Here is a 26,129-nt window from a genome sequence, read left to right as displayed (position 1 = left end):
GATTACTTCAGTTTCCTAACAAGAAGTTTTATATGGTTTTTAATACATTGTGATTTTAAAACTACATTAAGTGTATGTTTACATATTTATATTATTTATCATTTATTTATTTGTTAGTTTTTAAATCAAAGTATTTATTATGAGACTTATTAGATTATTAAATATTGTTCCACTATAAGAAAAAGGGTTATAAAAGTGTAAACCTTATATGGTATGAAGACACTTCCTGAATAAGATAGGCATGAATATTAAATAGTAGGATGTTACTGATTTGTTAGTTTGAATTAATTGAAGCTGTTTTACTGGTTTTTTACTAATTAAATTATTAAACTAAGTTACATAAATGCAAATCTGAACTAAAAGCATTTATCTGATGAAGTCCTATGTGTATGGACGAAAACGCATATCTTGCAGTTGATGTTATAAGAGCGTTAATCTATTTTAGTACTTTCTACGTTTTTAAGTGGAATATTTGAATAAACTTTCAGTGGTGTTATCTAAAGTGCTTCCTTGGTCCTTTGGCACTTTTGTTTGGATTTATTGGTCAGTATTTAGTGCCTTTGCTGCTTCGTTGTGGATATAGTAAATATGAATTAAATAAAGCACATTTTTCATTACTATCAAAAGGTCTTAAATTTGTTCCTAACATGAAGGCGGATATTAGTATGGTGTTGATTGACCTCAAGTTATTTTTAAGAAAGAAACATTTAGAACTGTTTTTTTCAGGGACATGCTAGTACTGGGGAGAAATGTGAGGTTTTGAAAAGGAAAAGTTTGTTCAACCCACCTTTACACCCACAATTAAGAATTTTTGAGGCCTTAATGGGGAGCAGACTTAGAGCTGAGCTCCCAAGGAACAATATTACATATAACCTTACTAAGGAAGAATATGGGTTATTAAAGGAATTTAGGGAGGACACTACAGTGAGAGTTACAAAACCAGATAAAGGTGGAGGTTTTGTTATTATGGATAATGTTGTATATGAAGCTAAGATGATGGAAATCTTAGATGATTTAGACAAATATGTCAGAGCCTCTTTAAATGAGATTAATATAGGTAATAAAAAAATATATGTGGTTTTAAATGATTTGCTTATGGAATGATCTATTGATGTTGAAACTTTAAAATACCTTCACGTTGAGAAACCTAAGGTCCCCTCTATTTTTGGGATACCAAAAGTACATAAAGACTTGGAAGACCCCCCCTTTGAGACCTATTGTTGCTTTGGAGGGCCCAATTACTGCACCACTGGCGAGATGGTTGGATGTAAAGCTTAAGTCTTTTTCTATGGGAGGCCAGGGGACTGTTAAAGACTGTTGGGACCTTTTGCATAGTATAACTCAGGATTTGTATGATGACAATATTACTTTTATAACTATTGATATAGTGGACCTTTTTTCATCCATACCCCATAATGAGGGGATGATATGGTTTGAAGAAGCCCTGATAAATTATGGTAAATTTAATAATAATGAATTTTATTTGATCCTAGTTTTTATGGAATTAGTTTTAAACAACAACTTTATTCATTATGAGGGAGAATTTTTTAAGTAGATTCAGGGAGTAGGGATGGGTGCAAGATGTGCCCCCACATATGTTAATATTATTTTAACAGCTTGGGAAGAAACATTTATTATTAATTCAAAATATGCCCATAACTGGAAATTTTACAAGTGTTTCTTGGATGATATGTGCTTTTTATGGGTGGGCACGATGGATGAATTTTTAGAATTTTTTAAGTATATCTCAGAGTCCACTGATTTTTTAAAATTTACTTATAATCAGGATAAATAATTTTTAAATTATTTGGATATTACTATAGGCAAAAGTGAAGGTTGTTTTTATTCTAAGATTTTTAGAAAGCCAACATTCTCGAATTCTTATTTGGCTTTTAATAGTGCTCACCCTTACCATCAGAAAAAAGGTATTGTTAAGGGACAATATGTGAGGGGTAGCCGTATGACATCAAGGGAGAGTGATTTTGAGGATGAATGTAAGATTTTGCATAATATGTTCATGGATCGAGGCTACCCTAAAGATCTTATTGAGCCTATAGAAAGAGAAGTTAGGGAAGGTAGATATGAGAAATTTAAACCCATTTTGGGTTCAAATTTTGTCTTGAATGAGATGAAATCTGCAAAGCTTAACAGTGAGGGTACAGGTAATTTTGTAGTTGATTATAATGGTAGTGCACCTAGAATTAGGAAGATTTTGGAGGAAGAATGGTGTAGGTTTGGTCAGATTTCGGATTTGAAATGTATCTTTGAAGAACCTTTGAAATGTACATATAGAAGGGGCAAAAGCTTAAAGACTATTCTGGAGGGTAAATATGGTATGAAAAAGTTAAGGAAGGGAAACTAGGAACCTTTAAATGTGGAAGGTGTTCCCAATACCCTTTTATTTGTACTAAGCAAACAATTTTTTTAGAAAGCAGGGACAGACTTATCCAGAGCAAATATTTTGCGAACTGTCACACCTCTGGGATAGTTTATTTAGGTTTGTGTGATCATTGTGATGTATTTTACATAGGGAAATCGGAAAGAAAGTTTAAAAAATAGAATTTATGAGCATTACTATGAGATAAAAACAAAATGTACTAATAATGCTTCATACCGACATAAATTAATTTGCCAGGAAGCTAAATTTAGCTTCTTTGTGTTGGAAGTAGTGGAAAAGGATGTAAGAGGTGGGCTATGGGAAACTTTGATTGAGTATAAAGAGCTGTTGTGGCAGCTTTCCTTGGAGGCGAATAAACCTCCCGGTCTAAATGATGCCATCTCTTTAGCACCTGTACTCAAGCTGAGATCAGCTAAGCTTTAAGTGTTTTCATTTTATATTTTTTTCTATATTTATCTTATTTTAAATGTGTATTAAAATCAGTTTATATTAAAAAGTGTTGGTAGTATAGGATACCACAAGCTGTAATGCTTTTGCTGGTTGTATTAAAGAATTTAGTTTGTTTTATTAGATTAAGTTATTATAAAGTATTTATTAAATTTTGATAATAATATTAATTTATTAATCCATTAATGTATCAGGTCAGTGTGGGGGACTCCATTATAATATATTTTAATGTATGTGTTGTATGCATTATAAGTCTTACCCCTTTAAATGTTTAAGTATCTTGTTCCCTTTAATTAACTAATTGTTTAATTATTTTAATTATTTTGATGAATATATAAGGAGTGTTTTTTGTGTAGGTATGCATTTGTCTCCATCTGATGAAGTGGTTTAAACAAAAACGCAGTGCTGGTGTAATCGCGTTAGTGGACTGTATAGTCAAACTTATTGTTTCTGTGTTTTATTGGACTGAAGAGTCGTTTTAATAAAGGAATTTGTGTGGATCACGGATTTGTGCCTCTTCCATCTGTTCTGTATTTTTGGTGTTTTGGTGAACATTGGAACAGTGATTCTTTTTGGTTTGTGTTGTTGTTTATATGGAATCTGAAGAGGCTACAAATTCTAGGCAAGCTCCTCAGCGGAGGGGCGTGGAATCTGACAAATTTGACATGCTTTCGAATCAGTTATCGCAGCTTAATGATCTGCTGACTCCTGCAAGCCAGCCCTTTCTGACATCATCTCCTGGTGTTCCAGGGAACCAGGAAATGCTCACTAGGTCGAAGCACAAGAATGGCGTGAAAGGAATTTCTATCGCTAACGGGCGTAGCAGAACACAGAAATCTCATGCAAGCATTGCTAATGGTGATATTAGTTCGGATGTACCAACATTTTTTTAGGTCAGAAAACACTGTGGGTGCTGGCTCTAACAACGAAAGGACAAATAATAGTAATGGACACAAAGAGACTGGTGAGAGTCGCAAAATTGATTTTAAAAGTTTTTTTCAAAAGCAATATTGTTTTAAGGACTTTAAATTACCCTCACAGCATGAGGGAGATTACAAAATGAAGTTTGACTATAATATAAAATTGTTAGATGATGTTTTTTTTCAATACAAAAATTATGATATGGAGAATGCATACCTAAGGGAATGTTTACGTTTAAAAATTGTGCCTAAAGGCTTGAGGGTGGTGAAATATCCTAATAAAGTGAAGGAAGGAAGTATTTTTCACCAGGAATTGTTAGAAATTTTTGATAATTGTGGGTTTGAAATATTAAAAGCCATTATTAGAGAAAATGAAAGGGAAATGAAAATTCTATCTAGTAAAATTGAAAGTATTAACCAGAAAATTACAGAAGATTTGTTATTTTCAGTAGAGGAAGGGCAGAGACAGTATTACGATATGTTGCAGAAGATTGATAATAATATTAATAAAGCATATATTAGGAAAAGTAGGAAGTTAGATAGAGACATTAAAGAATATAAGGACAAAGTGTGTTATCCCAAACCAAGATATTTTTCGTACAGAAACCATAATGATTTTGGTATGGATAGGAGAGGGAATGAGCACTTTGTATTAAATGGAGAAGATGAAGTAGGTGATCTGAATAATTTGGATGAATACCCCCCTTTAAGGAGGTCAGAGAGAATAAGAAATTACCAGCAAAAAAACTACCAGTATGGGGGGTATATAGGGGCAAGCGGCATGCAGAACAACAACTACAACAGCAGCAACAAGAGATTTCAGCAGTGGAATTGATAGAAGAGCATATGTTTAGCAATTGTATCAACACAGATTTTATTTTTTCCCAAGGCTGCATCAAGAAATATCAGGGTTATACTATTTACAATTATAGTAAATATGAATTAAATAAAGCACATTTTTCATTACTATCAAAAGCTCTTAAATTTGTTCCTAACACGAAGGCGGATATTAGTAAGGTGTTGACTGACCTCAAGTTATTTTTAAGAAAGGAACATTTAGAACTGTTTTTTTCAGGGACATGCTAGTACTGGGGAGAAATGTGAGGTTTTGAAAAGGAAAAGTTTCTTCAACCCACCTTTACACCCACAATTAAGAATTTTTGAGGCCTTAATGGAGAGCAGACTTAGAGCTGAGCTCCCAAGGAACAATATTACATATAACCTTACTAAGGAAGAATATGGGTTATTAAAGGAATTTAGGGAGGACACTACAGTGAGAGTTACAAAACCAGATAAAGGTGGAGGTTCTGTTATTATGGATAATATTGTATATGAAGCTAAGATGATGGAAATCTTAGATGATTTAGACAAATATGTCAGAGCCTCTTTAAATGAGATTAATATAGGTAATAAAAAAATATATGTGGTTTTAAATGATTTGCTTACGGAATGATCTATTGATGCTGAAACTTTTAAATACCTTCACGTTGAGAAACCTAAGGTCCCCTCTATTTTTGGGATACCAAAAGTACATAAAGACTTGGAAGACCCCCCTTTGAGACCTATTGTTGCTTCAGAGGGCCCAGTTACTGCACCACTGGCGAGATGGTTGGATGTAAAGCTTAAGTCTTTTTCTATGGGAGGCCATGGGACTGTTAAAGACTGTTGGGACCTTTTGCATAGTATAACTCAGGATTTGTATGATGACAATATTACTTTTATAACTATTGATATAGTGGACCTTTTTTCATCTATACCCCATAATGAGGGGATGATATGGTTTGAAGAAGCCCTGATAAATTATGGTAAATTTAATAATAATGAATTTTATTTGATCCTAGTTTTTATGGAATTAGTTTTAAACAACAACTTTATTCATTATGAGGGAGAATTTTTTATGCAGATTCAGGGAGTAGGGATGGGTGCAAGATGTGCCCCACATATGTTAATATTATTTTAACAGCTTGGGAAGAAAAATTTATTATTAATTCAAAATATGCCCATAACTGGAAATTTTACAAGCGTTTCTTGGATGATATGTGCTTTTTATGGGTGGGCACGATGGATGAATTTTTAGAATTTTTTAAGTATATCTCAGAGTCCACTGATTTTTTAAAATTTACTTATAATCAGGATAAATAATTTTTAAATTATTTGGATATTACTATAGGCAAAAGTGAGGGTTGTTTTTATTGTAAGATTTTTAGAAAGCCAACATTCTCGAATTCTTATTTGGCTTTTAATAGTGCTCACCCTTACCATCAGAAAAAAGGTATTGTTAAGGGACAATATGTGAGGGGTAGCCATATGACATCAAGGGAGAGTGATTTTGAGGATGAATGTAAGATTTTGCATAATATGTTTACGGATCGAGGCTACCCTAAAGATCTTATTGAGCCTATAGAAAGAAAAGTTAGGGAAGGTATATATGACAAATTTAAACCCATTTTGGGTTCAAATTTTGTCTTGAATGAGATGAAATCTACAAAGCTTAACAGTGAGGGTACAGGCAATTTTGTAGTTGATTATAATGGTAGTGCACCTAGAATTAGGAAGATTTTGGAGGAAGAATAGTGTAGGTTTGGTCAGATTTCGGATTTGAAATATATCTTTGAAGAACCTTTGAAATGTACATATAGAAGGGGCAAAAGCTTAAAGACTATTCTGGAGGGTAAATATGGTATGAAAAAAGTTAAGGAAGGGAAACTAGGAACCTTTAAATGTGGAAGGTGTTCCCAATGCCCTTTTATTTGTACTAAGCAAACAATTTTTTTAGAGAGCAGGGACAGACTTATCCAGAGCAAATATTTTGCGATCTGTCACACCTCTGGGATAGTTTATTTAGGTTTGTGTGATCATTGTGATGCATTTTACATAGGGAAATCAGAAAGAAAGTTTAAAAAATAGAATTTATGAGCATTACTATGAGATAAAAACAAAATGTACTAATAATACTTTATACCGACATAAATTAATTTGCCAGGAAGCTAAATTTAGCTTCTTTGTGTTGGAAGTAGTGGAAAAGGATGTAAGAGGTGGGCTATGGGAAACTTCGATTGAGTATAAAGAGCTGTTGTGGCAGCTTTCCTTGGAGGCGAATAAACCTCCAGGTCTAAATGATGTCATCTCTTTAGCACCTGTACTCAAGCTGAGATCAGCTAAGCTTTAAGTGTTTTCATTTTATATTTTTTCTATATTTATCTTATTTTAAATGTGTATTAAAATCAGTTTATATTAAAAAGTGTTGGTAGTATAGGATACCACAAGCTGTAATGCTTTTGCTGGTTGTATTAAAGAATTTAGTTTGTTTTATTAGATTAAGTTATTATAAAGTATTTATTAAATTTTGATAATAATATTAATTTATTAATCCATTAATGTATCAGGTCAGTGTGGGGGTAATCCATTATAATATATTTTAATGTATGTGTTGTATGCATTATAAGTCTTACCCCTTTAAATGTTTAAGTATCTTGTTCCCTTTAATTAACTAATTGTTTAATTATTTTAATCATTTTGATGAATATATAAGGAGTGGTTTTTGTTTAGGTATGCATTTGTCTCCATCTGATGAAGTGGTTTAAACGAAAATGCAGTGCTGGTGTAATCGCGTTAGTGGACTGTATAGTCAAACTTATTGTTTCTGCGTTTTATTGGACTGAAGAGTCATTTTAATAAAGGAATTCATGTGGATTATGGATTTGTGCCTCTTCCATCTGTTCTGTATTTTTGGTGTTTTGGTGAACATTGGAACAGTAATTCTTTTTGGTTTGAGATGTCAGACATACCTATGATGAATGTTATGCAGATAGGTAATATGCCGTAAGAGTCACCTCTGTGTAACTGTGTGACAGGAGCAAGTACAATCACATTACATGTGTCCCAATGGGCAGGGTAGCATAACACTATGCTGCTGTAGGCCCAGGGCCAATAGCATAGTACCTACCTATGACACAATGCACACACACATGTAGTCATTGCAATATCAACTATGTGAGGTGGAATGAGTGTGCCACTGACTGTGTGCAAGGTCTGTAATGGTGTGATTGCTCAGCATGACTGTGTCTGTCATGGTAGTGTGTGTCCTTGATGTGAGGCCAGAGAAAGATATGTCACTTATTGGGATACAAACATACTACATTGCTATATGTTGTGCTGTGGTTCCCTGTATATGACTGTGGTGTAGGTAGGGGTATGGCAGCAAAGACTAGGGTGTATTACCATTGAAATTGTAACTGTGCATTGCATAGGATGACAATATTCCCCATCCATTAGCTTGATACATACCCCCAGTGTGAGGTTGCGCATTGGACCTCAAACAGTGTGCCGAGTGCTGGTGTATACTAGTTTGTTGTATGGAGTGTGGCAGGCACTGTCACACAGTTGTTGGCTGAGCACTGATATTTGTTAATTTACATGTGTATCCCCTGTTAGACAGACAGATGCTATATATGGCAGTTCAGTGATATCAGTACAGTAGAGTATTATGTGTGCCATATTACTTGCTCACATATTTTTTTTTCCTTCCAGGGCAATGGTGCATCAGCGCAACCCCTGTTATTCAGCTGCAGAGGATGAGGAGATACACCAGAGCCTGGTGCGGGATTTTTCCACACTGTTTTCCCAGACCAGCCAGAACCAGCAGGAGTGGGCTGCACTGTGGCAAGACCTTGTCCGTTGGGTAAATGACATAGGCATGCATAACCGGACATATGAGTAGGTACGCCATCACTGCAGTGATTTAATTAGAAATGTCCGTCAGCATGCGTCTGATATCCACAGACAACAGCTTGCCACAGGTGGAGGGGTACCTATCCACCCCCCCTTACCAGACTGGAGGAGCTCCTCCTAAGTGTTGTGGCTCCAGGCCAACAACAACAACATCCACAGACATGTGTCATGATGGAGGCTGGAGCCACCCAGGATCTGGACATGGAGTGTGCAGGTAACATGCCATATCTGTAGTTGAGTGTTGTCTGCACTGGTAGTTTATGCATGTGTGAGATGTGTACTGTGTGTGTGTAGCTGTTATCCTGGAAATTCTTGTGCACGATTGATATTCTGAATATCATCAGTACACCTGTGAAAGCCAACTGTTGTACTACTGTACTGTATCATACAGTATCAAGGGCACAGTTGTGCCCACTGACAATAACTGTCTTATTTGTGCAGGTCCCTCTGGAGTAACAGCAAGGCAGCCAATCCATGCTGGTGAGTGTGTAATGACAATACTATTAATACTAATGATAATAATAGTAATAATACCCTCAAACAGTATTGTGTATGTGTTGGATTGCAGGTGTGTGTGTGTTTGTATCTCATGTACTGAGGAGTGTGCATGTTTGCACGTCTGCATGTGTGCGTGTGCATGTGTGCATGTGCCCATGTGCATGTGTGCATGCGTGCATGTGTGCATGTGCCCGTGTGCATGTGTGCATGTGCCCATGAGAATGTGTGCATATGCCCATGTGCATGTGTGCATGTGTGCATTTGCCCGTGCGCATGTGTACATGTGCGGATGTCTGCATGTGTGCATGTGCCTGTGTGCATGTGTGCATGTGCCCATGTGCATGTGTGCATGTGCCCATGTGCATGTGTGCATGTGTGCATGCGTGCATGTGCCCATGTGCATGTGTGCATGTGCCCGTGTGCATGTGTGCATGTGCCCATGTGCATGTGCCCGTATGCATGTGTGCATGTGTGCATGTGCCCATGTGCATGTGTGCATGTGCCCGTGTGCATCTGTGGTAACATTGTGTACACATCGTAAAATGTGTTTCCTGTCTTCCTCTCACAGGTTCTGATGTTGCTCTGTTGGCGTGCAGCAGGGAACCTGAAGTCACTGCTGGGGATAGTGATAATGATGATACATGTGTAATGGCACAGGGAGGTGTGACAGGGTCTGTTGTTGGTCAGCCAGTCGACAGTACACAGCAGTCAACCCCATCAATGCGCACAGGCATTCTGCCGATACATCCATTGTCGCCAATGTCCTTAGCTAAGGGACAGCATACAGTGGGCATTGACCAGGGTAATGTGGTATCAGTGGCACATGCATCCCCTCACAGCAGCCATGGCCAGAGTCCTGACATGGTGCCACACAGGCAGATGTCCAGGGGTTCTCGTGGGAGCATCCGTGGTCGTACTGCCCCTGTCAGACGTGCCCACAGAGGTCTTTCAACCTCAGCTATGTTCTGGGCTGTAATGCAGGCACAGGCACGTATGGAATGGTACACCAGACAGGGTCAGAGGGTGCTTAGAGCACATCACACTGCTATGAATGACACTATGCGTGATGTAACGGATGCCATCCGTACTGTCGGCGAGGTCATTGACAGACGTTGGGGGGACACATTAGATCTGTTCCACAACTACATGACCATGAGCCAGGGCAATGCAGGATGGTTGAGGCTTTGACGTGGACGTATGCCAGCAACATCAGCAGCTGGCAGTCGTCGTGGACGACAACAAACCCGCAGCCGCTCCCATAGTGCCAGTACCAGCCCCAGCAATGCTGGGTCTGTGCTGTCATCAGACCGCCCTAGAAGACCACGTGCACGTGACTCTGGACTGTCCTAGCAGGAACATGTGTCCAGTCATCAACCAACTGCTTCTGATGACAGTACCCAGTCTGGCTTAGTACCTGATACTGTCGGTAGCACCCCTGCCAGGCACAGGTACTGTGTCCGTGGCCAGAGACAGTGATCTGTATGACCTGGCAGGAACAGTCTGTGGCTGTCCACAAACACCCATATATGGCAGCCATGAGGTGGAACTGTGTGCATGCATACACACATGCATAATGCTAACACCTAGGGCTAACACATACACACACACACTGCATCAACATTGTCCCATGTTGTACTGTTGTCCCTCACTAACACACACACACGTACATTGGATGTGTCAATGGCAGACTCTGGCATACCAAGTACACACCCTGTGCATATGATCAAACTGTGCCACCCCCTGCAATCTGTAACATTTGTTCAGGAACAGGATAGCATGGTGCTGATGCACAGGGTGACTACATAGAACTGTAGTAATATTATCATGTTGTTAACAGTACAGTGTAATGATACCATTGTGGGTATATCCCAGCATGCCTGATGCATTAACAGTATGATTGTCATTGTAGTTTTTTATACACCAGTGTTAATTCCAACAGTGTAATGTCTGCACATCTTTGCATTCTGGTGGTAAGGCTGAAAACACAAACCCACCTATATAGGTAGCACAGGGGATAAGAAAATGGAAGTAATGATACTCAATGCCAGACATGTAAACTGCAAGATGCATGCAGTCCAAACTCTACTCAGCATGGAGAATGTTGATATCTGTGCAGTGACAGAAACCTGGTTCAAGGATCCCAAGAGCACCCTAGCACTACCAGGCTACACCTCATACCATGCGTTACAGCCCCAAAACATGGCACTAACTATGAAAGGAGGGTGAGTATCAATAAATGTCAAGGATACCCACACCCCCAGGTTGGTGCCACAGCATGAAGCATCACAGACTATCCACGTGCAACTAACAGTGGGTAAAACTGCCTTCCAGTTCATAGCCTGCTACAGACCACCCTCCTAAACCCAAGAAACCCACTTGGCCTACTTAAGAACACATGAATATATGAAGGTGTCTCCAAACAACATTATATTGGGCAACTTAATCTATCCACACATAGACTGGGAGCATTACTGTAGCTCCAACACCCTAGGCCAAAGGTTCCTAGAATTCATAAACTCAAATGCTATGGAACAACTTGTTACCACTCCCACAAGACGGGAAAACATACTGCACCTGATCATCACCAACATGGGGAGTCTATGCTCCAGACCAGAAGTGTATCCCTCACTGGTAAGATGACACCATAGAGTAATCTCACTGTATATTAACATACCAACCACAGCCCCTGCATAGAAAACCACAGTGAAAAAGTTGTGTAAAGCAAATTACACACAGCTCAAAACCGAGACAGAGATGGAATCCTTGAAAGCCCCTGGGCCTGTGGAAAATATGGCCCACACTGCTGAATCCTTTATAAACACATTCTATGAACACCTCCAGGAATGCACAGATCATGCAATTCCAAATATAACCAAGACCCAATCCTCCAAAGACAGGCATCCTTTCTGGTGGACCCAAGCCACATAACAGAAAACAATAGAAGGAGGAAGCTACTACATGATCGACCAATATCCCACAAAGGGAAGGCATCTCTGATCAGTATTTGGACAAAAATTACGGGCATTCATAAAATCGTCTAAGGCCAGCTTCAAAAGAAATATTGCACAAGACACTAAGGATAATCACAAGGCTTTCTTTACTTATGTTAGGAAACTGGGTGGGAATTCCCACCCAGATATGCTCAGAAGTTGTCCTAAATGACACAGAATACACCTAAGCCACATACATTGCCAACATCATTGCTGACAGGTTCAGCACAAACATCTCACCCCCCTCCCCACCAAAAGGGCAAATATATATCCCAGCAGAGTGATGCCCCCCTGACATCTGAGATGCTCAGTCGCCCTCTCCAAAGCAGAAACACAGCATCAATGGGAGCAGACAGTGTCCCAGGCTGCATCCTACATGAACTCCAAGAAGAACTAAACACAAACATAAAACTACTGTTCAATCCCAGCCTTACTACAGGATATGTAGCCAAGGAGTGGCGTATAGCAAAAGTGATCCCTCTCCACAAAGGTGGTGCCTCAATGGATCCTGGAAACTATTGCCCTGTACACCTGACTAACTTGGTCTGCAAAGCTATGGAAAGGATCATCATAGACCTCATAAATAAAGTTATTGAGGACCTACAGACACTGGATCCTACCCATTTCGGCTTTGTTGAGGGCACATCCTGCCTCTTAAACCTGGTTGATGTCTTTGAAACAGTCACCAAGGCCAGTGACGAGGGGAAGGTGTTCAACACAGCCTACCTGGACCTCGCAAAAGCCTTCGATACAATACCCCACTTAGGCATTATAGAGACACTCACCAGCATAACTATAAACCCCTATGTCACTAGATGGATTGCAAACTGGCTCATGGACAGAACACACATGGTCAGAATTGCTGGAGCCATGTCACACTCCAAACCGGTTACAAGTGGCATCCCACAGAGTTCCGTCCTGGGACGTCTCTTGTTTGGTATATATTTCTAAGAGGTACAGGCCAACACAGAAGGACTGTGGCTGAGCAGGTTCGCAGATGACTGCAAACTGTGCGCCATAATCAACTCACCAGCCAACAGAAGCATCCTACAAAAGGGCCTCATAGAAACAGACAGCTGATGCCAGAGCCATGGCCTCAAGCTAAACGCCAAAACCTGTATAGTCATCCCCTTTGGCAAAAACTAAGTGCTCACAACTTAACACATACATGGTAAGCCATTAAGTACTGTACACATGATTAGGGGCCTGGGGACCCACGTTGATAGCAAACTGTCATTTGACAACCACATGGTTGTAGTGGTTACACATACAGTTTATATAGGCCACCTAATCATGAAGGGATTCACAGCTAGACCACAGGAGGTCATCGTGCCTCTTTAGTCATCCCTCATCAGCCCCATAATTGAGTACAATGCCCCTTTTGTGGTGTACCTTACCAGACACCTGACCTGCAGCAACTGGAAAGTCCACAAAAGTATCTCACCAAGGGGATCAAAGGGCTCAAACAGATGCCTGACATATAGAACCATGTCCAACCTGGAATTAATGGACATGCTGCACCTCAGAAAATCCAAATCCCATGGAGGTATGTGCTTGTGACACTTGCACCTCAGCACTTACATAAATAGGACATGCTGGAGGGACAGATTCATAACCCAGAGGCTCACTTCACTCTGGAATAAAATCACAGTCCAGGTTAGGCAGAGACCCTTAATGACTCTCTGCAAGAGGAATGTTGCTGAGTGGATAGGAGATTGTAGGTTTACCCCGGGTATCACTTCTGTGTCACTGTTACACAGAGGCTGAGTATACTAACCTGGAAAAAGGCCATATCAAAATTCATTTAACATGGGTGTCAAAAGACAAACGCAGTCTGCTAGGCTTATAACTGCCCTAGGGTAGATAGCCTAGTATGAAACTATGAACCTATTACATGATGTATCCTCAACTGATACACAGATGTAGGAAACCCAGTTTCAATGATATCCCCTGCAGTACTACACTATAACAGTAGCCATTCTTACTGAGCCACACACATCCCTGTGAAGAATGCTGTTTGGCATGTAGCAGTCTCATGTACATGCCAACACACTAGTGATATGTTAATCCACAACTGGAAATGTATACAGTGGCCTACAATGCATTCTGCACATGACACACATGACCACCACATGGGTATCATACAGATGGATACCTGTTGTCCAAGCCATGCTCTATTACTGTAACGTAACTGTAACTTTGTCATCAGCATGTACTTAACATAGTATTCCAGTAGTACCATGTAGGTGGCAGCACCCATCATGTAGAACGGGTAATGGTATGTACATATGGACAAGTGTTTTCTTGTCTATCCTGTGATATTCACATTTCCAAAGGTATTGGGCAGTCTCTTGGTGTATCGCCTAAGCAAGAAGGTGTCTTTATGCATATCAGCAACAGTTGCCATACACCTACAATGGATGTCCATTACTCACAGACTTTGCTGTGTTATAACATGTGTGACATATACTCCAAACATGAACCCTCACCCACATTAGTATATTACAGCTTTCATGAGTGTGTGTCATCCAGTTGGCCTAGGACACAGATCACTGCAGTAGCCTGCATTGTCAACAACATACATGTATGGCGTACAGTCTGGGAATCTGCAGGACATGCTGGCACAGGTAACAACTGTATTCACATGAGGCAGGCTTCACACATAGGAACTATTTAAGGTCACAGGTACATATCTCTATGTGGCACACACATACCTGATGTGTGCATTGAAATTACTGTTATAATTATATGTCATACCATAATAAAAGCAACACCCACCACACATTGACAAACTGTGTGACAAAAATGCACATGGCATTTGTAGGATTCAAACCCCTACCTAACTATTTTATGACACTTGAGAGAGATGCATTAGCAGAGTGTGCTATTAGCATTACTGGGTGGTGTCTCTTCTCCTGCTATACTTATAGGGTGCTGACATCATCAGTCTTTACAAAGAGGAATGCACATCATGTAGTGTGTTATTCCAGTTGCCAACAGGGCCATTTCTTTCAAAGAGAATTGGACACACCCTGCCCCCAGCCCCCAAACACACACCCACACTGAGCATTTGCAGGATTCAAACCCCTACCTAACTTTATGACACTCGAGAGAGACGCATTAGCAGACCACACTATTCGAATTACTGGGTGGCTTTTCTTCTCCTGCAGTATTTATAGGGTGCTGACATCATTATTTAGAAAGAGGTATGTACATCTATTACTATCCCTCAGTATGGGGGATAGAATATATATGCATTAACAGACGCCTACTTCAGGGTCACATATGCATATCAGCACTGCCAGGTTATGTTTTATACCATGCTTCATGACCACAGGACTTGTAACACACAACACAACCAGGGGGTGTATCCATATACATCACAGATACACACACCTCTCGGTTGTTACCACTGCACTAAGCATGACAGGCCATACATATACAACTAGCATTGTGCAAAACTGACCTTTGGTTGGTATGTAGTTCAGACCACCCCTCCCATATCCAGGAACCACATTTGGCTTCCATGGGAACAGTGTAGGATATGAAGGTGTTCACATACACCATTACAGTGGTTAACTTCAGGTACAGGAATATTGAGTGGGGAACTACTCAGGCCTCAACAACATTACCCTACAGCCAGTACAATTTGTGAATCCATGTGCTATGGCCGAACCAGTCACCACAGCCACAAGGGGGAATACATATTGGACCTGACCATCAGCAACACGGGGACTCTATGTTCCACACCAGAGGTAGACCACCATTGTTAATATCTGACCATAACCAACTTTCCCTGGATGTCCATATCCCATCCCCACCCCCAGGCAAGGAAATCACTGCAAACAAAGCATTTCTCAAAAGCAGACTTTGCACTTGTGAAGACTGGGGTGGAATACTTCAAAGGCCCCATGCTGGAGGATTATACAGCCCAATCTGCAGAATCCTTTACAAATGCATTCTATGAGCATCTGGAAGGTTTGCATTGATCATGCTATCCCAAATAAAACCAAGACTCCTCCACAACAGGAGACCTGTCTGGTTTACACCAGCCATATATAAGCTGTACAACAGAAGGAGGGAGCTACTACATTACAGAGCAATATCCCACAGAGGGAGGACATCTCTGAACAGTATTGGCAAGACACTTCAATCCCTCACAATCATCACTTGCAAGTTCTGACAGTGAAATTGTCCAGACACTGCAGATAAGGCTCCCCTCAGTGTGGAATTGAATCCCAATTAATGTTAGACATAGCCTCTCACCAACCCTCTTCCAGCAAATTCCAGCCACATGGATGTGACATTGCAAATTCAACCCCTGGGATCTCCACTGTATCCCTGCTTGATGGAGGCACAGCACACTAGCCTTAAACGGTGCCTTCTGTGACCTACTTTACAGAGGCACAGTAGGCTACTGTACTGGGGAGGCAGATGCTAAATACACTCTGGCTAGGCTTATGTATTCCCCTAGGGCAAACAGCCTAGTATTGACCTCTACACCCATATGTTTATGTTTTGGATGCACAATATTTGTTGCTGATAAACTGTTTGCAGGTCTTTATTGCCATAGCTTTCCCTGATTCTATGAACAACTTGTGTATCTGTGGAAGATGTTTGAATATGAGAGGGTTCCACTATATTACTTATGTCTCTGTTGTCATTTAACTGTGTGCACGGGGCAGATCGTTGTATTGTGGTAGGTTCCTGGCTTAACACATACAAATGCCAGATATGTGTGGCCAACTGCTATACTGACACATGGCCTAAGTGTGTGAGCATGCCCAGTTCAGGCTTTCCATGGTTTGTTGCCTGACATATGTCTTATTTATCAAAGTGTGTGAGTATGCCCAGTGTGACCTTTCCATATGTTGAGATCTGAGGTCCACCACATTTGTGGTTGTGTGTGAACTTGAACAATATTTGACATTTATATTTGTGTGTTGGAAGTCATGTTGTGTTCTTACTGCCCAACTGCTTTGTGTCTGAACCCAACAGGGATTATGCTGTGCCTGCAGGGTTTCCATGGGATAGTTTGCATACACTTGTCAACATTCTTTCATACTGACCAAACACTGTAATATTGTATAGTGTACTGGTTCAGTCCTTTCACTGTGGTGGACAGTATCCTCAGTTTCAGTCCTATCACTGCTTTAAATATTCATACTGAGCACACCAGACTGGTTAAGGGCCAATTGTGCAAATATGACCATGTTGCATTTTGTTCAACTATGGCCTACTTAAACCAGGCTTGTCCAACATTAGTAGTGTATTCCGCAACTTGAGTGGACATTGAGAAATACTAGGCTATGTTCCCTAGGCCATTTCTAATCCTAGTCAGAGAGTGTGTTTGTCCTTCAACACACATTTTAACTGGAGTTTGCCATGACATTTTTCAAGGTTAGTATACTGTGCCTCTGTCTAACCGTGACATAAAAGTGATACCCAGGGTAAACCTACAATCTCCCATCCACTCATCAAGATTCCTCTTGAAGAGAGTCAATAAGGGACTCTCTGGCTAACCTGGACTGGAAGTTTACTCAAGAATGGAGGGAGCTTCTGGGTTATGGCTCAATCACTACAGCATGTCCTATTTATGTCAGTGATGAGGTTCAGGTGTCTCATGTGCATAGCTCAATGGCATTCAGATTTTACAAGGTGCAGCATGTGCATTGATTCCAGCTTGGACATGGCTTTATACATCAGGCACAGATTGCCTCTGGGCAGGCAGTATGCCACTGTGTGGAGCTGCAGTTTGTTTAATCAGGCAACACATGGCATCTGTTACAGCCCTTTGATCCTCCTGGTGAGGTACTTTTGGGGTCTTTCCAGTTGCTGGAGGTGTCTGCTAAGGTACATCCCACAAGGGCCATTGTACTCAATTGTGAGCCTGATGAAGGATGACTGAAGAGGCACGATGATCTCCCCTGATCTAGATGTGAATACCTTCATGATTAGGTGGGTATATGAAATATTTCTCTAACCACTACAGCCACATGGTTGTCAAATGCAAGATTTCTATCAACTTTTGTTCCCAGGTCTCTTATTACTTCTAAAGTACTTAATGGGTTAACACCTATGTGGTAATTGGTGGGCACTTACTGTTTTTCCAAAGGGGATGACTATACACTTTTCTGCATTTAGCTTGATGACATGGCTCTGGCACCAGTTGTCTGTTTCTATGAGGCCATTTTGTAGGATGCTTGTGTCAGCTGGAGGGTCAGATATGGCGCCCAGTTTGTAGTCATCTGCAAACTTGTTCAGACACAGTCCTTCCATGCTGGCCTGTACCTCTGAGAAATATATACCACACATGGGAGGTCCCAGGACTGAGCCTTGTGGGATGCCAGTTGTAGCTGGTTAGGAGTCTGATATGGCTGCAGCATTTCTGACCAGGTCAGTTCTGTCCTTTAGCTGGTTTGCAACCCATCTACTGACATAGGGGTTTATATTTAAGCTGGTGAGCTTATCTATAATGAACAAGTGGGGTATTGTATGGAAGGCTTTTGCAAGGTCCAGATAGGCTGTGTGGACCACCTTCCCCTCATCAATGGCCTTGGTGACTGTTTCAAATGACTCAACCAGGTTTAAGGGGCAGGATCTGCCCTTAAGAAAGCCACACTGGGTAGGGTCCAGTGTCTGTAGGTCTCCAATATCTTTATTTCTGAGGTCCATGATGATCCTTTCCATAGCTTTGCAGACCAAGCTAGTCAGGATTCTGGGGTGATAGTTTGCAGTATCCATTCAGTCACCACCTTTGTGGAGAGGGACCACTGTTGCTGTACACTGCTTTGGGTACATATCCTGTGGTAAGGCTGAGATTGAGCAGTAGTTTTATTTGGTATTCAATTCTTCTTGGAGTTCATGTTGGACACAGCCCAGGACACCATCTGGTCCCATTGATGCTGTGTGTTTTGCTTTGGAGACGCTGGCTGTTACCTGAGCATCTGCAATGTCAGGGGGACAGCACTCTGCTGGGATAGATATTTGGCCTTTTGGTGGGGTGGGGGGAATTTTGCACTGAACCTGTCAGGTTGGATGTTGGCAATGTGTGTGGGTTTGGTGTATTGTTTGTCATTTTGGACTAATTCTGAGCATATCTGTGAATTCCCACCCAGGTTCCTACCATCAGTTAAGAAAGCCTTGTGATTATCCTTAGTGTCCTGTGCAATTTTTATCTTGTAGCAGGCCTTAGAGGATTGTATGTGTGGCCATAGTTTTTGTCATAATACTGATCAGAGATGACTTCCCTTTTTGGGTTTTGCTCTGTCATGTAGTAGCTTCCTCCTTCTCTTGCATGGTTTGGTAATGGCTGGGGTCCACCAGGCCAGATGCCTGCTTTTGGAGGATTGGGTCTTGGTTTTATTTGGGATTGCATAATCCATGCATTCCTGAAGGTGTTCATAGAATGCATTTATAAAGGGTTCTGAGGTCTGGGCCATATTTTCCACAGGCACAAGGGCTTTAATGGATTCCACCGCAGTTTGGAGGAGTGCAAAATTTGCCTTACACATGTTTTTCACTGTGGTTTTCTGGCCAGGGACTGGGGTTGGGATGTGAATATCCAGTGAGATTACTCTATGGTCTGATCTTACCAGTGAGGGATACACTTCTCGTCTTGGGCATAGAGTCCCCATGTTGGTGATTATTACGTCCAGTATGCTTACCCCTCTTGTGGGAGTGGTAAGTTGTTCCATAGCATTTTGGTTTATGAATTCTAGGAACCTTTGCCCTAGGGTGTTGGAGCTAGAATCATGCTCCCAGTCTATGTTTGGGTAGTTGCAGTCACCCAATATAATGTTGTTTGGCGAGACCTTCATATTTTCATGTGTTCTCAAGTAGGCCAAGTGCGGTTCCTGGATTTAGGAGGGTGGTCTGTAGCAGGCTACAAACTGGGAGGCAGTTTTTGCCACTGTTACTTGCCCGTGGATAGTCCGTGCTGCTTCTTGCTGTGGCACCAACCTGGGGGTGTGGTTATCCTTGACAGTTATTGATAGTCACCCTCCTTTTGTAGTTTGTTCCATGTTTTGGGGCTGTAAAGCATGGTATGAGGTGTAACCTGGTAGTGTTAGGGTGCTCTTGTGAGCCTTGAACCAAGTTTCTGTTACTGCACAAATATCTACATTCTCCGTGCTGAGGAGAGTTTGGACTGCATGCATTTTGCAGTTTAGACTTCTGGCATTAGGTAGCATTACTTCTAGTTTCTTATCCCTTGTGATACCTATGGAGGTGGGTTTGTGTTTTGTGCCTTACCTATTCAAGGCATTATGGGGGTGATAACAGGCTTTGCCAGTATCCAAAAAGCCAGGGGTGATAGGGGCAAGTGATCCCTAGTGGGTGGAGCATCATGTTTTGCTCAGCATGTCATCCCAGGCTGACAGGCATTGGATCCCCTTTGACTAACAGCAATACTTAAGCCAATTGTTGTAATTGATCATCTTGTCTTCATATTGTGGCCTCATGCTTGGTGAGGGTAGTATGTTAATCAGGATCATCAAGTTTGCATATACTACATGGTGTTACATTGCATAATACATGGCAATCATGCCTCTGGTGTTGCTGCAGGGCTGCCTATGTTGGATGCACATACTACACTCCCTGTACATGTTTGAAAGCAGGTTGTGTCAACTTAGGCATCCCTTTTACTATATGTGTGAGTCAGAGAGAGGTATCATTTCCAGGGTTCCTACTGAACCAGTGTATGTGCTATGCATTGCCTCTTTGCCAAGACCAAGGCATACTGGGCATGCCTCCTTCTGCCTACTGGGGCAGGCTCAGGTTGTTCCTCCTCCGAGTCGTGCTCTGCCTGTGATGGCCTTGGCAATGGTGGGGGGCTGTTTGGCCCGGGCCTATGCTGGTCCTGCTGCAGCTGTTTTTGCAGAATCATATTATGTAGCATAGCACATACCATGACAATTTGGGTACATGTAGTTGGTGAGTACTACAAGGCTCCACCAGATGTGTCCAGGCACCGGAACCGTGACTTGAGCAGCCCAAACACACGCTCTATTACATTACGTGTTTGTGCATGTGCCTCATTATTGCGTTCCTGTTCAGGTGTGTGTGCATTTCTGATGGGTGTCATCAGCCACGGCTCCAGTGCATAGCCAGCATCCCCCAGTAGGTGACCATGTGGGATGTCCCCATTGGCAAATGTCTGGTACAGCTGCGTCAGATGCCAGATATGGGAATCATGGCAGCTTCCAGGGCAGCCAGCACACACATTCAGTATTATGCCCTGGGCATCACACATGACCTGGCAGTTGATGGAGGGGAAGCCCTTGCGGTTGAAGTAGGCCCTACCCCACTCACCGGCTGGTGCTTTGATGTGTATGTGCGTGCAGTCTATTGCACCCAGTACCTCAGGGTATTCTGCTATTTGCTGGAAGAGACGCATATTGCTGGCCAATACCTCACGGGAATTGGGGACATATACATGATCACTGACATGTGCTGACATGGCATCCAGGAACTGGTGCAGTACTCTGGATGCTGATGCCTGTGATATCCCCATCATATCACCAGTTGGTCTCTGGAAGGTACTTGTTATTAGTATTCTTAGGCCAACACATACCTTGGTTTCCACTGGGATGGGTTCCCCTCTGTTGGTTCTGTGTGTGAGGCGTGGCCTGCACAGCTCAACAATTTGCTGTAGGAGGTCTCTGTCAACTGCATAGCGCTCCACTATATCGAACTCATGTAACCCCTGGTAGGTGACCCTGGGCCTGTACACTCTTCTCCGTCTCCTCACTGTGGGTTGTCTGGCAGCATTTGCATTGTCACCACCCTCAGCATGTTGCATATGTTGCCTTATAACAGCTATGGCAGCCCCTAGCATTTTTTGTCTGAGTGAGGCTTTTTTCAGTTTTCACTTCTAATAGCTTACTCCAGTGTTGCAGTGTCTCTTGAGAGAAACATGCTGCACTGTTGTTTGCAGAGTTTTAAGTGCTGGGCTGGGCTACTGTTCTGCCTGTGTAATTGCCTGCTTCTGATTGTTTTCACCTGTTACCTCTGCTAGTATTCCCTGGTAGCTTCCTACAATTTCTTCTGCTTCCTTTTTCCAAACAAGCGCAAACACGCTCACAGCAGCTAACACGTGTGCACACATGCTTAGATGGACTAAAACTTGCTTATTCGGGTTTAAACATGCGTACACCAGTGCAAATGAGCTAACAGGTCTTTAAACAAACTTCTACATGCTTACTCCAGCTGAAACATGCGCACTCGCACTTACACATGCGCACCCTATCTTACTCGGGTCTCCGAGCGCACACACGCGCGCATGCACGGCCAACAAGAAACTTTGGTGTTATCCACAGTGTACACCTTCCATTTCTTGGTTTTCTCATGTCTACTTCTTGACACACCTCTTTCCATGATGTGTGACTGACAGCTTTCACATGCCACTCTGCTCCACTGAGCTGCATTTCTTTCATACATACCCCCCTGTGATGTCACCTATCTCTTACTCTGTTACTCCCCCTTATCCTACTCCTACACTCCAGGGATTGTGTTAATTTGCTATGTAAAAGTGCGATTCACTATCCTAACACTCATTTACATAGGATTGCCTACTAATGCTTAGTTACATGTCTTACACTGAGCTTCCCCCCTTAGCAACCCCTAGTCGGTGGCCATGTTGTTTTCAGCCTGCTATATTCCCTTACATTGTAAATTCATGGTTTGCGTTTGTGGGTTTTAAATGTTTATTTTTCTGTTTTTTACAGCGCAGCCCAAAAAAAAAAATTTTTATTTTAATTTTCCATGGGGGTACGTTGCCAGTGGCCACATATTTGGCCATTGGCATGCTTCCTGGAACATATGCAACCTTTATTTGCAGCTGACAAGGCTACATTGTGCTATTTGCAGAATGGTACTCAGTTGTCAACTGAGTACATTTCTGCAGATAACACGGCTCTTACACAGACAGGTTTGTGCTTCCTGGATCGCAAAATTACCTCATTTGCATGCCTTTCGGCTGCAAGTGAGGTAATTTGCATATCCAAGCCCTGTCCATGTAAGAGCCGTTTTAGGAGCTCTCTTACACGGCACTACAGGCTGTTCATGGATCACTCATCAGACATGATGGCTGCATGGAGTCTTACACTACTCTTAGACTCCGTGCAAGCCATCGTGAATCCTGCTGTCTGTTTACATTAATAAAATAAACCTCCTATGCAGTATAAATTCAGCAGTTTTTCTTTTTCTGTTGGGGAATTTAATGTGCATGAATTCCAAGCACAGGAATGTATTTGTTGTAAAAATACACCTAATAGAATAACTCACTTTTGAGTTTAGTTTGAGTATGTGTACAAATATTTAATGTAATTTTCCTTTTAGTGAAATGAACTGGAAACGTCTTTCTGTTAGTCAAGTCATGAGTGCACATCTGATTTGGACGTGTTTTATAATAATTAATGGCTCCTGAGGGCAAAGGTACCATTTACAGTTTTACTTACAATAAAGACATTTCTTATGACAGTAGTTATTTTGAGCCTGACGTTTTTATACTTTCTTTAGTCACATACAGCACTAAAGTAGCTGGTCATTAGCTGTAGATCAACATGTTAACGTTTCCCCAATGACGAGCTCAAAGAGGAAAAATTGTATTTGTTGCAGTCTTGCAGAAATCTGGTCTTCATATCTCTACAGTTTGCAAAATAAATTATGATGTTATCTAGTGATTTCCACTCCTTATGAATTTACTTTGGTTTATATAGAAACTGGCATTATTAAGGTAAAGTCCAGATGATTCTTTAGTGGGAACACATATCTTTGTTGTACAAGTATGCAGTAATTACAACTATTTTGATATCTTACTACAGTTTGTTCGCAAAGCTTAACCACGATCACTCACTTTCTTCAACACCTCACTTAACCAGTGGGTCACTGTGCTCTGTGGAAATTCATCAATGCCTTTGTTTAGAAAGTATATCTCTGCAGGTTATCACATGAGAGAAAGTACACAGACATCCAGAAACTGTCATATTATTTGTGAGGAAAGAATGTGCCCTTCTCACGTAGCAGGGCATGACAAAGGAAATGAATGCAACATTTTTGCCATCCAGACAGGATGGTAAAAATCATCATTGATGTTCAGAGTGACACATATGAAAAAAAATTTTTTTTTAAAACAAGAAACATCTTTATTAAACCATCACTTACTACATAGGCAATCATACATTTATATAAATGAAAACAAACCACACTGACACAATCCTAGCTCATTTAAGTCCTGCCACATGTTAGATAGCATTCCTTGCTTGTATGTATTGTTCCCACAATTCCCATTTTGTCCTCTGCAGTTTGATCCTACCCTTTTCTAAAGATCTCAGTTACAGTTATTATATCTCTGTTACTATATTCACTACTTCCAGTATATTTGCTTTAGATTTTGATTTCCATTTTCTAGTAATTGCTTTTCTAGCAACCGCCGTTATTAGACACGGCAAGGCCTTACCATGTCTAGACAGTTCTGATTCTGTATCATAGCTCAGAAAAATCATCTCCCAGTTCATGTGTGGGTACTTAATTTACCACTATTGTCTTTTTCTTAGATTCATTAATTTTGTATCCCCAAAAGATTTGAAACTGTCTCAAAATGTTCCACAGCACTTGTAATGTCTTTTTCTGGTTTTGTCAGGTACAAAATAATATCATCTGCAAATAAAGCTAGCTTTTCTTGACTACCATACCAATTATATCCTTGAATTTCTGAGTTCCTTATTTTCTTTGCCAGTGGTTCTAAATATAATGCAAATAATAAAGGACAAAGAGGACACCCTTGCCTGGTTCCTCTGCTCAAGCAGAAATTTTCAGCGAGGATCCCATCCACTTTAATTTTCGCTTCCAATCCCTCATATATTCTCCTAATCAACTTTATAATTTTTTTTAGGAAATGCAAATGCTTCCATTGTCCTGCTCATAAAGTCCCAGCTTACTCTGTCAGATGCTTTCTTTTGCATCAAGACCCACCAACAACAATGGTATTTTCTCACATTCTGCCTCTCTATGGATGACTAATGTTTTGTTAATGTTATCAAATGTTTTCCTTCCCTGTGCAAAACCACATTGATCGGTATCTATCAGTTTTGGCATTACTTTTGCCATTCCTTTAGCCATTATAGACATGAACACTTTATAATCATGGCTTAGTATTGAAATGGGCCTGTATAAAGCTGGATCTGATGGATCCTTACCCTCTTTAGGTATTACAGCTGCCACTGCTTTCTTCCAGGATGGTGGTACTTCTCCTCCTCTTAAGATACTGTTAAACAAATCCTTCTAGATCGTTAACAGCTTTTTTCCTCCTAGCTTCCAAATGTCCTGAAAAATACCATCTATTCCTGAGGACGTTACTGTAGACTGGTTATACATCACATTTTTTATCTCATCTCCTCCTATCTTAACTGTTAGTAATTGAGCCTCATCTACCTCTAACCTTGGCATATTTAATTCTTCCATAAACATTTGCACTTGTATCTTTTCTTGATTTTCATATTTCTCTGTTTTATAGGGACTCTCATAGAATTTCTAAAATATTTCTAATACCGCTACAGGATCTTGTTACCTTCTTTGTTATAGGCTCCCTAAGGTTAGTGACAACCCTTTCTACTTTCTGTTGCCTGAGTCATTGTGCTGAAAGTTTTTGTCCTCTAGTGTTATTATCAAAAAAAAAAAAACAGTTGCTTAACAGTAATCTTTTCTGCCTAGCATTCTGGAGTTGATCCTCCTCTTGTTCTGTGAGAATCCCCCTATTATGCAATACTTTAACATTTGTCAGTCCCTCTAAATAATTCTTGTTACTTCTTAACCATAGCTCCCTTTCTTTTATTTCCACCCTTTTTGTAAACTCCACCTTAATTTTATCCCACTCCCTAGCTATATTTTTCAGAAGAAATTCTATCCTCTCTAACAGCTCCTGAAAAATCTCGACTACCCATTCCTTAAATTCCTCTCTTTTCAACAGATAGGTGAGAAAATGCCAATGTCTCTTTTTTATTTCATTAACCTGTGGTTTTATTTTAGCTATTATTGGCGGATGATCTGAAATAGTTATCGGGTGGGTATCAAGACCTTCAATTAAATACACATGTTTCTGTGAAATGTAAATTCTGTCTAGCCTAGCCCAGTTTTTATAAATTT

The 26,129-nt window shown here is 40.9% G+C and overlaps 1 protein-coding gene across 1 annotated transcript in view; it reads left to right on the top strand.

Annotated features, from left to right (window-relative positions):
- The window catches only part of LOC122801562 (peptidoglycan recognition protein 1-like), a 185,052-nt gene that overhangs the window by 75,516 nt on the left and 83,407 nt on the right, over window positions 1-26,129 (top strand). The gene's annotated exons all lie outside the window — the stretch shown is intronic.

This window comes from Protopterus annectens, chromosome 1.part0, assembly GCF_019279795.1.
Source record: "Protopterus annectens isolate FY-2018-M chromosome 1.part0, PAN1.0, whole genome shotgun sequence".
Lineage (NCBI taxonomy): Eukaryota > Metazoa > Chordata > Ceratodontiformes > Protopteridae > Protopterus > Protopterus annectens.
Note: the sequence above shows the minus strand (reverse complement) of the source record. Positions and strands in the feature narration are given on the sequence as shown.